Source organism: Dunckerocampus dactyliophorus, chromosome 6, assembly GCF_027744805.1.
Source record: "Dunckerocampus dactyliophorus isolate RoL2022-P2 chromosome 6, RoL_Ddac_1.1, whole genome shotgun sequence".
Taxonomy (NCBI): Eukaryota; Metazoa; Chordata; class Actinopteri; order Syngnathiformes; family Syngnathidae; genus Dunckerocampus; species Dunckerocampus dactyliophorus.
The window spans coordinates 294,009-307,165 of record NC_072824.1 but is presented as its reverse complement, the minus strand read 5'-3'; the positions used below and the strand labels follow the sequence as shown (position 1 = coordinate 307,165).

Below are 13,157 nucleotides of genomic sequence, written 5' to 3'. Positions count from 1 at the left end.
GACCAAAACTATTCAATCTATATATAAAGGACATCTGTAAAGTACCGAGAGACCTAAAGCTAGTATTATTTGCAGACGATACAACCGCATTGTGTTCTGGAGAAAGCACACCAGAGCTAGTACAACAAATCACAGATGAACTAATAACAATAAAAAGATGCTTTGATAAAAACAGACGATCACTGAGCCAAAGTAAAACTAAAGTAATGTTATTTGGTAAGTGTAAAAAGGAAACGTATCAGCAAATACAAATTGATGGTGTAGACATTGACAGGGTGAACGAAAATACATTTCTCAGTGTTACAATAGACCAGAAGATGTACTGGAAATCTCACATTAAAAATTTAAAACAAAGTGTCAAGAAACACCGTAAAACTGAATAAAGTTAAATTTGTCCTTGACCAAAAAGCACGACTTAGCTCTACTGTTGACTGATATCAGCATATCTAACTTATTGTGTGGAGTTATGGGTAATAACTACAAAAGTACACTTCACTCACTAACTGTGCTACAAAAAGGCCACTTAGGATCATCCATAATGCTGCTTACAATAACAATTCTTATCAACAAGAGAGGAGAAATGTGATCTGAGGGGAAAATGTAAGCTAAAACACTTCAATGCACGGACAACACTGGAAACTTTCAGCATTTCTGGATGTGGAATCAAGTTGTGGAACGGATTGAGTCAGGAACTCAAACAAAGCACAACAATGAGCCATTTGAAGAACAAGTACAAGCAGTTGATGTTCACAAAATACAAAGAAGAGACCTGAACTACTGTGTACATACAATACTACAGTATATCTAACCGCTACTACTTCATTGTGGAGAGTACATGGTGTGTACGCACTCATCATCCATCAAACACTCTTTCAAGCATTCTATCAGTTATTAAGTCTGTAGCTTCCTTTTAGTAAGTAAAAACCTTGGCTATGATTGCACTACATTGTCATGTAGACCTACAAAGTACACTTGGAAGAACAAGAGGTGAATAAATGTATTGCAACTGATGTGAAACTGATGAGGGGTAGGATTAAATAAGCTTTGCTTCTTCCTACTCCTTTTTGGACATGCAAAATTGTGAATTGTACTATGTGATGTGCTACTGTTTGACTCATGCATGTTCAGGATGAATTAAAACCATATTTAGATAAGTTCGTCAGTTTACTGGGCGACTGAGCATGCCATGGCTTCAGTGGTGGATGCTATTTCCACAGGCCTACACTATATGAATCACTACAATGTGTTTCAGCCTTACCTATCGCTCATTCAGCATCATCTTTCTTGGAAAATATGTCCACCACTTCCTCCAGGTTGATAACCTTTTTGTAGTGAATGTGGAGAAGTGCCAGCGAGGTCAGCCGCTGTTGCGTCATACTGGCCCTCATGTAGGTGTTCAGACGTTTCAAGGTACTGGCACTTGGCTCACATTCACACCGTGTTACTGGGATGGTACAGGCCAACTGAAGGAGGACCCTGATGTTGGGGAAGTGAACGGGATTACGTGACGGTCTGTGCTGACACTGGCTAAAAATAGATTCTGTGTTGTGTTCTTGTGTTCTCACGTTGAGAGTGATGAGGAGACAGCTGCAGTTCTCTAGCCAGCCAAAGGGGGCGTTTATTCTCTGTGCACAACATATAAAATGTACAGCAACCTGAATAATCTTCATGCACACGTCTCCTAAAAAAAAGAAAACCACATGAAAAACGAACTCCCCGAAACGAGCTTAATTAACAGCAGTAACTTCCGTGAGTTGTCTTCAAATGCTGTACATAATACAGAGAGCACACAATGGCATGAAATGTCTCTTATATTCAAACATTGTTGCCACCAGACTAACTTACCTCTCCTCAGCAGTCCAGAAGGCGACTGAAGAGGAGCGCGCCAGAATAGCAGGAAATGACATCACAGCGATGTAAAAGTTCACACAACAAAAAGAACGCAAATAAAATAAAGACTGCCCATTAAAAGCTGTTTATAACAACAAATACATATGTGAGAAATAAAAAATACATTATCTGTGAAATTAAATTAACTGAATTAACACATCGGTTACAATTGCACACCTTGATAGGAGCTTTTTTTTTCTTTTTTTTTTTTTTTAAACAAGCGGACCTTTGGTCGCCCGCGGGGGGGGGGGGTTTCGAGCGAACTGGTTACGGGCCTGGTCTCTGCATACTGCGGGTCAAGCACTCGACAGCCTCAAGTCGTCCTTGACAGGTCGTGACAAACAGGTCCACAAGCACTTGGCCTCTTGGAACGCACGCCAGCCTCGACCCAAGTCATGATGACTAGCATCAACACTAATAACCAAGTGATTGATTCATTCCAGCTGTCACCGCTACCAGAACTTACCTTCTATATTGAATAAAGTCTAAGTAATGCTGTCAATAAAGTTTATGTAGACGTTTTAATAAAGTTGATGTAATGTTGTCAATAAGGTTAATGTAACATTGTTCATAAAGTCTATCTAATGCTGTTAATGTAGGTTGATGTAAAAGGTACAACTATATTTCATACAAATGATGAATCGTTTGATGGCCGTGCTGTTTGGATTGATCTATGCACTCAATCTGAGCTCCCCACAACACGAGCGTGGAAGTGTACATTTGAAGTGTACCAGAAGATACTGATGAAGCAATTTATTGCTTTCAACAAACAGTTTAAAGAAACGGACAGTGTTTGAATAAATGAAAACATCATGTTTAACTGTTCATAACCAAGACAATTTTCCTTCAGGTAACATCAGGACATCTTGGGAAAACCTATTTTAAAATGCATCAAGTATGATGCGAGTATCCAACATGCCAAGAATGATATTCCCCATGCAGATAAATCTTCAACAAAAACATGAACTAAGAAAAGTGACTGTAGTGTGAAAAATACATTTTGTTTACAATTTCCCCACAAATTGTGATGACTTCACTGGATGCTGATGCTTCAGCTTTGCAGGGATGTGTGAGGGACAGTAAACTACCAGCTGGAGTCAGCAAGTGAGTGGTCAGAAAGGGATTCATCTCAATTCTGAGATAATGATCTCATTCATTCTGAAGATTGTTTTCCCTTCAAATGAATGCAACATTCTCGATATGACAATAACTTTTTATGACAGACAACACACCAAGAATAGAACCATCCTAAATCAAGAGAGTCATGTATCCACACAAGAACATGAGTGTTAACACAAAAAGCATGGCCATCATAAATGCAAACTGTGGTATGTTGAGTCCAACAAGTCCAATGGAAAAGCAGGTAAACATTTAAGTGCAACAATAACAACACAACAATGTCCAAGATTTGTTTCCATCACAAGTGAAAGATTGAAAGCATAGAAGGAAGAGTCACAAAGAGTCCACTGGTGAAGCATGACTGCATCAAATAGATCACTGCAGCATCTTGATTTTCAGACACTGAACTTTTGGTGAAAGCTTCTTACCATCTAGGTTCATCAGTATCTTCTGGTACACGTCAAATGTACACTTCCACGCTCGTGTTGTGGGGAGCTCACATTGAGTGCATAGATCAATCCAAACAGCATGACGCATCCACAAGTGATACTTGGTAGGCCAGCAAGGACCTCCACCCCTTCAATCAGCACTCCCACGCCCTCTGGATCTTCTTCGGGCTGTGCATTTTCTTTTCTGACCACGTAGACCCCCATGGTTGTCAGAGGAAGCTCCCTCTCCATGTCATCTATGTTGATGCTCTAAGGGAGACCAGCACAGAAAAAAACAAGTTAAACAGTGTTTGGTGATTTTAAGAGTCAAGATGCCTCCAAAGAAACTTATTCAGATTGACTTCAGAATCCAAACACATTAGAATCATGACTTTCTTGGCATGTTTTCAGTAATATATACTTATCGTAATATCACAGAATATTGCATTGAAGGGATCGTGGGGATTCTTTGCCATGACGTTGTATGACATCCCCACCAGCAGTGTAGTGCATCAACGGTGACTTACCCCCACTTCGTCCCATGAGCCCAGTTCTGGTCAGATTTCGGTGATGTATGTGTTCCACAGTGTTGACATGCAGGGATGTGACGTGGCAGTCTTCAGCCGCTGTGGAACACGTACACAACAACGGACTCGCAGTGATACGATGGCAGAGAGTAATGCCGAGAGATTGCGAGATCTGATTTTTTTGGAGGAAGCATTTTTGTGATGCAAATGTATGACTCTTTTGAACGCATATTGTTTTGAGAAGCCAAACTCTTTACTTAAGTGACCCCACCAACTTACCAGACCTACGTTCCTCATCACTGAAATCCGAACAGAAATACGCTCACGGGACAAAGTGGGGGGTAAGTTGCTGATGGGGGTGTCAAAAAATCCCAGCTATCCCTTTAATTTGAAGGAAAAAAAGTGAATTAATGAGATAATTATCTCAAAATGTATCTGAATCCTTCCTTTTGACCCCTCACTTGCTCACCAAACAGCTGGTAGTTTACTGTCCCTCACCCACCCCTGCAAAGAACAAGGGCTTGGGGCAGAAGCATCAGCATCAGAGTGAACAGAGCAAGAAGACACTGCTGTATCCATGTGTCATGTCTGTGTGATATCAAACCCATAACTAACTCCATCATAGCACTATGTCATTCAGAAGAAGAAATGGGCTGAATTGTTTTTCCCCCCAATTATTGCCTCACTATTTCCAAGATACTGCATTCATTTCAAAAGACAGCAGACACATTTTCTCAAATAAATGCTGTTTCTATATGCTCATATATTTACTCAGCAAGTATTCCTTGACAAGTGGCTTGGTGTCCTCGTTCAGGTGGACACGGGGATTTCAACATGCACTCTCGCTTCACGTGTACGTCATCTGTCTGCAGTGAAAAACACATTTAGTTCAAAAATTAAGTATAAGTGACACTTCTACCTTTTAAGTGAAAAACCTCCAGAGTACAAACCTTAGTTGTCAATGACATTATCTGACGGATCTCCCCCCTTGTTGCGGAATACCTTCATCAGGTTATCCGTGTGCTTGTCCAACGGGGAGATGAACCGTGATTCAAGAGGCATTACATTGATCCACATCAACTCTGCATTAACCTAAAGACAAATTTATATATAGCATTTGTGTGCTTTTTTTTCTCGTAAATCAGTGGTTCTCAATAGTTATCCCCTGGAGGGGTGTCGTGACCCACTGTAAATTAGTCAATACAGGCAAATAAGATATACACTTTACTTACCCTTCACTGAACAGGTGGATTGCCTAACCTATATTTGGGTACTTTTGGGTTGTACGTTTACGAAAAACGACAATTAAAAACTTGTGTGCGTGTGTGTGTGTGTGCAGCAGCATAGAGGAGGGAGGAGGTCACTCGTGATGTTATTTGATAAATAAAATGAGGTATGAACATCACTTAAACTTCGTGTTATATTATTAGTTATTAGCGACATTTTTCATCGATGTAATAGCGTCGTTTTTTTTTTTTATTTCGGCAAAAGATCTTGTTTCCATCATTAGAGGTGTGTAACTACGTACACAAACACCCCCTGAGCAGAGATAGGAGCCGACAGCTGAATGGAGAGGAAGGAAAGAGCTAAAACGAGCTTATAGCACACACTGCTCACCTGCAGCCAACGTAGTTATGGACAACGTTTATTCAATAAACGTTTGGCGGAATTTTGAATAAGCACGTTGTACGTGACCGTACTTATCGAACAACTTCCCCGGACACAACTTCAAAATAAAAGTATTATGTGAAAACAAGGTCTCTTCAAAACGATATCCTCCCGCCTGAGCTCTTGCTTTGAAAAGTACACGGGAAGTGCTGCAATTCATTATTTTGTGTTTTAGTAAATAATACTAAATACATATTCAATAAAGAGCCGATATTCGACGTATTTAGGCAGAAATCTGCACAGCCTGTGGAAACCTCCAGCAAGCCACTAATTATCTACTTTTTCCTGCTTTGGATAGACGCGAGTTGCGCCACTAACTGTTCTGAATCAAATCATAGACAAGTCGCCCATCTCGGAGGATTATCAATATAAGCAGCAGGCACTTACCATTCTGTATTGTCAAAAATAATGAATGACAAACGAAACGTAAATTGCGTCTTTCTACACAGAAAGTAGTTTACTTATCTTGGCTTAGGTTCAGTAAACACGGAAATAAAAATGGCGGTCAATTAAAACTACAACGAAGCAAAGCTGAACACTGAACGGTGAACGCCAACCTTGCATGAAATATCATCATTCATTGTTGAATATTGTGGGAAAAAAACAGAATGACGTGAAGAAGAAGAAAAGTCTTACCAAACTCCAGCAGTGTGGTGGACCAATTCACTGCATCAGCGCCTTGTTGTGAAAAGATTCGCGCTCAGCCTCTTCTTCTGTGGTTTTACTTGAGTAGAAAAATATAACGCTCAAGCTGAATGCTGCCACCTACTGTCCGAACCTCATTGGTTTTATGTGGTTTAATCAAATTCATCTCATACTAGAAAGAAACATGCTGATTTTATTCATTTTTATGAATGAAACGTGTAAATATCTGTAGTTAGGTAAAGATGATTAATAATGATCTTATAATGCCTATGACAGCACATAATCATTTTTTTCAGTATACTGCCTGAACCTTTATGAAACCCAGTCTCATTGGTTTTATGTGTTTTAATCAAATTCATCTCATTCTATAAAGACTCTCACTGATTTTATTCATTTTGATTAATAGAAATTGTAAATATAGCATCAACAACTCCAACTTCCTTCTTCACTTCTCTCACACGCACTCTCCTGTTGGCCCCATTCGCAGTCCCCCAGTGCCCTCTACTGGTCAACATGTAGTAGTATAAATATAATGTGTGCAAACACAACATCTCCCCCATTACTCAAACATGACATCCTCTATGCACATTTAGAACAACACTTAGCAATAGTGCAACTGTAAGTCATTCACATCTCAACCATTGTAACATTAGCTTCCAGTTCTTTCACAATATTACTTGAACTCGCTGCAATAAATCCTGTAAATAAAGTAAATGCATTACTTTAATGGATCTTTCAACTTTAAGTAACTTAATTCAGCAACTAGAAGAGTCACAATTAGCTCAAGCATACATTTAACTAACAGAGTACATTTAAATGCAACAAGTTTGAACATTTGCAACCTTGTTTAGCTCAGACTATTCCATAACATAGTCCTTAGTCCATGCTGGTGGTTTGTGCTCTCTTTGGGGAGCAGTGCGGCTTAGTAAGGCGTCTGTCACGCCAGCATTTTCCTGAGCAGTACCAGCTTGTGGGGGTTCCTCTGCTCTCTCCGGGCAGCGAGAAATGCGTGAGGCATTCCATCTTTTCCCGTCACTCAAGATGAAGGTGCTGAATCCAGTTTGTTGTTGAACGGACACGGGATCAGTGTACTGTCTCTCTCCTTTTCCCACATGAAAAGGCTTGCAGATACGCACCTTAAGCTTCACCAACCTTAAGCTTGGGGGGTTTAGCACCTCTCTTCATGTCCGTATAGCTCTTACTTTTACTTTGTTGTCGAGCTACTCTGGATGTCACTTTTTGTATTTCCCTGAGTGGTCACGGTCTGGCAGTAAGTGAAGTTTGGTTCTCATAAGTCTTCCTCCGAGCAGGTGGAAAGGAGACTTGTTGGTTCTGGTTAGCATGGAGCGTAGCTCGATAGCTTTGGAGCATGATGGTTACTGTTGGCTTCCAAGGTTTCTGAGCGGCTTGTGCTCCTTGGATCCAGTCCTTGAGCACTCTGTTGAATCTTTCAACACATCCGTTTGCTTGTGGATGGTACATGCTTGTTCTGATGTGTTGGATTCCTCTTTCTTTCAAGAAGTCTGTAAAGTCAGAAGAAGTGAACTGTGGACCGTTATCAGTTGTAATAGCACAGGGATTACCTTCACGAGCAAAAAGTGATGAAAGAAAGGTCAGGACTGTAGTCGTAGTTGCATTTGAAGTGAAGGCTACTTCTGGCCATTTGCTGAAGTAATCGACCAGAGTAATGGCAAATCTGCAGTCACATGGTCCACGTTCAAAAGGACCGACAATGCCCACAGCCACATGTTGAAAGGGGCCTTCAGGAAACTCTACAGGCTGTAAAGGAGCAGGTGATACTTTGATACTTTGGCAGTTCTATCACATGATTGGCATACTGGGCATGAGGAAGCGACAGTGTGAACTAGGTTGTCCATGTTTGGCCACCAGTAAAGCTCTCTAAGGTGTTGCTTGGTGCGCACTATGCCTTGCTGACCCTCAAGTGCCAGTTGTACTACTTGTATACGCTCACGGATTGACTTGGGGACAACCACCCGTGTGCCACGGAAAATCAGAGGGGAGTCAACTGCAAGTTCATGTCTCATTAAGAAGTAGGGCTGTAACTCAATGGGAAGAGACTTTTTTTGGTTTTTGGCCATTTAGACTGAATAACCTGTGGCAGTAGTTTGAGTTTGGGGCAGTCCTCCGACTCGGCTTTAAAGTCAGCAAGTGGCGGTGCAAAGAGAGTTGGGGATATGTCAGCTATCTCAACAAGCAATGAAACGTTCTGTAGGGGAACACGTGAGAGGAAATCTGCCAGGACATTTTGGTTTCCAGGACGGTACGCTATATCATATTGGAAACACATCAACCTAGCTGACCATCTTGCAATCCTCATTCCTGCTCTGTTCATACCTTTTGTGTTAAGAAGCGTAGTTAGGGCCTAATGATCAGTTCGGAGTGTGAATCTGCGTCCCCAGGTGTACGTTCTCCATCTCTCGACAGCCCACACACATACAAGGGCCTCTTTTTCTGTGGTGGAGTACTTCCTTTCAGCAGGTGCTAGTGTGCGTGCAGAGTGAATCTGTGTCAGGACAGCTCCTAAGCCGTAATCAGAAGCGTCTGTTGTAATGACTGTAGGCAGCCTAGGGTCATACACAACAAGTGCGGGACTGTCCAGTAGCATTTGTTTCAGTTTGGGTTAGGGTTAGGGTCAAGCTTTCATTTGTAGAATCATTCCAGTAAAGTTCAGCTTGTGGGCTAGTTCTGAGCAATTGTCGCAGGGGTTCAACTAGTGTAGCATAGTTGGGAATAAACTTGCTGAACCAGGAAGTTAAGCCCAAGAATTCAAGATTCAAGATTCAAGAGTTTTATTGTCATATGCAGAGTAAAACAGCAGTTATACTCAGCAATGAAATTCTTATTCTGTTCATTCTCCCAAGAAAAGAAAGAAAAACATAAGAAAAAGAATAAGAACATAAGAAACATTAATACCAATAAATTAAGCAACAACAACAGAAGAGACATTAATACAGATAAATAATGTAAAAAAATAAATAAATAATAAAGTGCTATGAGTGTGTGTGTGTGTTGCGTGTGGCGTGTGCGAGTGCTTCGTTGAGGAGCCTGATGGCCTGTGGGTAAAAGCTGTTTGCCAGCCTTGCGGTCCTGGACTTCAAACTCCTGTAGCGTCTGCCTGACGGTAGGAGTGTGAATAATGAGTGTTGTGGATGTGTGCTGTCCTTGATGAGGTTGTGTGTTCTTCGTAGGACTCTAGTTTTATAAAAGTCTTGCAGTGAGGGGAGGGCTGCCCCAACAATGTTCTGTGAGGTCTTGATCACCCGCTGGAGTGCCTTCCTATCACGTGTTGTACAGTTACCGTACCAAACAGTGATGGAGGCGGTAAGGACACTTTCCATAGTGCATCTGTAGAAGCAACTCAGGATTGTGGTGGACATGCCAAATTTCCTCAGTCTTCTCAGGAAGTACAGTCTCCTTTGGGACTTCTTCAGAATTTGTTGGGTGTTGTGAGACCAGGTGAGGTCCTCGCTGATGTGTGTGCCAAGGAACTTGAAGGTTTTCACCCTCTCCACCTCAGTCTCATCAATAAACAGGGGTCTATGCGGCTCCTTTTCCCTTGTTCTTGGGTCGATGATCATCTCTTTAGTCTTATCTGTATTGAGAAGGAGATTGTTATCATGACACCAAGCTATGAGGTCCGCCACCTCTCTTCTGTATGATGTTTCAACACCACCAGTGATCAGTCCGATGACTGTAGTGTCATCCGCAAATTTAATGATGCTGGTGTTGTTCTGGGAGGCCACGCAATCGTAGGTGAAGAGCGTGTAGAGGAGCGGACTCAGCACACACCCCTGTGGGGTCCCAGTGCTCACAATTCTTGAGCTGGATGTGCGATTGTGGACTCTGACTGACTGGGGTCTGCCTGTGAGAAAGTTAAACACCCAGTTACAGAGGGAGGGTGACAGGCCAAGTGTGAGGAGCTTATCTGTGAGTTTGTGGGGGCTGACTGTGTTAAAAGCAGAGCTATAGTCTATAAATAGCATTCTGACGTATGTGTCCTGGCCCTGTAGGTGAGAAAGGGCTGTGTGGATGGCAGTGTTGACTGCATCATCCGTGGACCGGTTCTGGCGATATGCAAACTGCAGAGGGTCCCCAGTGGCCGGGATGCTCTTTTTGATGTGGGTCATGACTATCATTTCAAAGCACTTCATTACAATAGGAGTGAGTGCTATAGGGCGATAGTCATTCAAGCAGGTCACGTTGCTCTTCTTGGGTACGGGCACTATGGTGGTGGACTTAAAGCAGGTCGGTACAGATGCTTGTGCAAGCGACAGGTTAAATATGTCAGCAAGCACATCAGCTAGCTCTGATGAGCAAACCCGAAGTGCACGGGCTGAGATGTTGTCTGGGCCTGCTGCTTTTCGTGGGGTTTGTTTTGTTCAGAACTCTGCGCACATCAGCTGATGTCACCATGAGAGGTGAGTCCTGTGTGCTCCCCAGGTTCAGCCACCCTCTCTGCTCATCAGGAGTTTGGGTTTCAAAGCAGGCGTAGAACTCATTCAGCTCATCTGGAAGTGTGGTTTGGCTGGACGTGGCTACGCTACTCCGCTGTCGATAGTCTGTGATGTGCTGGAGCCCCGCCCACATGCGCCGAGGGTCTGAGGTGGAATAGTAGCCCTCCAGCTTCTGTCTGTACTGTCTTTTGGCCTCTCGTATGGACCTCCTCAGGTCGTAGCTGGCCTTTTTGTAATCCTCAGCGGTGCCCATGACAAATGCAGACGAATGAGCATGTAGCTTAGCCCTTACATCACAGTAAGTAAAGTAAATTAATCCCAAAGCGTGCTGTTCAAATATCGATGAACAGCACTGGATCAGACCAGCCGATATCAATGACACCAAACACACATAGAACATTACACACATGGAAACCCCCCCAGATTGAATAAACAGAAGAAAACTAAGCGTTTTCATGATGCTAGCGTCCATCCCATACCGATGTAACAGGGTCAATTAAGTCATTGTCAATACGTTATGTAAATCTTTGTATGTTTGTGTATAGAATTTCACAAAATGTATGTTCAAGTAATACCTGATGTGTTTGTATTGTCATGTTCATGTGGAACATCAATACCGTCTGTCGCTGTGTACCCCCTACTGCTCTAATTAGTGTGACACCTTTCATTGTACTGTAAGTTTAGGCCACACCTTTGTACTTCCCTTTTTGTTCCAAGTGAGAGGTAGGCGTCCGTATGGCTCCCAAAACTTGTGTTTTAATTTAGTTTAGAACTTTATTTCTTATCATTTTCTTGTCTTGTGTTGTAATCTGTGTAGGAGGCACGTTATTCGGCCACATTGTGACTACATGTGTGTTTTACTTCCATCAGGTATGCTATGTTTGACTCGCTTTGTGTGTACGCCATTTTTGTTGGTGATCTCCAAGTGAGAGGGGGCACGTTATTCAGCCACATTGTGACTACATGTGTGTGTTTTACTTCCTTCAGAGTAAAATGAAGTGCAACCCCGTGTCTGTCGTCACTCCATCAGCCACAACGCAGAGAGACAAACACCACCGGTTACACCGATACTGCCCTGGTATCGATAATATCATAGACGGATGCGCCCACCTCTATCTAGTTTACATGGAATGGATGAAAAAGCCGTTGAAAACACCCAACGCCTGTCACACCTTGACAATTTAGCCAGCGTACGCCAACGTATGAAAAATGTGGCCAATACGCTGGTGTACGTCCAATAAGTTATGGGTAAGTTTTGTAGAAGTTAAGAGCACGCTGAAGCACGCCGGCATACGTCGTAGTACGTCCAAGTCGTCCAAAACTTTTGTGCACGCAAAAAACTTTTCGATGTATGTCAACGTATGATTCATAGGTCCCGCATACGCGGGCAATAAGTTATGCCATCGTTGACGCCCGTTCACACACGTTATTTGTAAGTTACGTACAAGTCGTAATACGTCAACATACCTTGAGACAAAACTGTGTCTTCTTGGTTCTCTTCTTGGCAAGCGTTGGCTGAGAGGACATAGAGACCACTGGGGAAGCAGCTTCCAACACCACCATTGACGATACCCGAGAGGCGTTAGAACCTGTGTCATCTCCATCAGAGTGAGAGTGGGAGGGGGAGGCTGTGGGTGGTGATGGATCCCTCCGTCACTGCCCTGATACTTCTTGTCAGCGGTCTTGGAAATGTTCTTCGGCATGATGGTGATGTTGACACTGCGATGTCTCGTGAGGTTATGATTTGAGTCATCAAGTGGCAGCCTTCTTATAGGCTACGGCACGTGATCGTCGGCCATACGCTGCCGTGCGGTTTGCATAAGTTAGACTGGCGTCGGGCATAAGTTGTGAACGCCAGCAACACGCTACGCATCCGTTGGTATAAGTTGTCTATAAGTTATAGAAACGTTCTATATAAGTTACTAATACGTCATGTATACGCCCAAAATGGAAAAAAACGTCCTCAGTTCAACGTATGCCACCAAAATGATCACGTCAGGCATGCGCTGGCTAAATCGTCAAGGTGTGACAGGGCCTTTAGCATAGCATCGCATGGCGTTGTATTGGCTGTGTGTATAGAATAAGCCTCGACATACACTTTGTCTTCCTTCTCCAGTTGCACCACCAAGCTGTTGCAATCAGTGCCTTGATATCCTTTCTTATGCGCTACGCGATTGGCTTCGATAACACATCAGGTGTCAGCTTAATTCCCTTTCTGCAAGTTTTCTATGTGTTTCATCTCCAGATGTTTCTTCCTCCTCAAAAAAAAATATCGACATCGCTCAAATCGCTGTAAACATCCTCCGTGGTACGCTGCCATGTCACTTCTGCACCACCACCGTTCCAAGACCCGTGTTTGGCAATCTTTACCTCCACGCACTTTAAGTGTCATATTTTGCCAATGT

At 42.7% G+C, this 13,157-nt stretch overlaps 1 long non-coding RNA gene across 2 annotated transcripts; it reads right to left on the bottom strand.

Annotated features, from left to right (window-relative positions):
• Nucleotides 1-2,602: 2,602 nt before the first annotated feature.
• On the bottom strand, nt 2,603-6,357 carry LOC129182955 (uncharacterized). Of its 2 annotated transcripts, none has more exons than XR_008570723.1 (4): nt 6,269-6,357; nt 4,915-5,056; nt 4,736-4,830; nt 2,603-3,707 (listed from the first exon to the last, which is right to left on the bottom strand). It is a non-coding gene; the product is annotated as an uncharacterized LOC129182955 (long non-coding RNA). The 2 variants fall into 2 exon arrangements; XR_008570724.1 differs by lacking the exon at nt 6,269-6,357 and adding an exon at nt 5,582-5,655.
• Between the last annotated feature and the right edge of the window lie 6,800 nt (nt 6,358-13,157).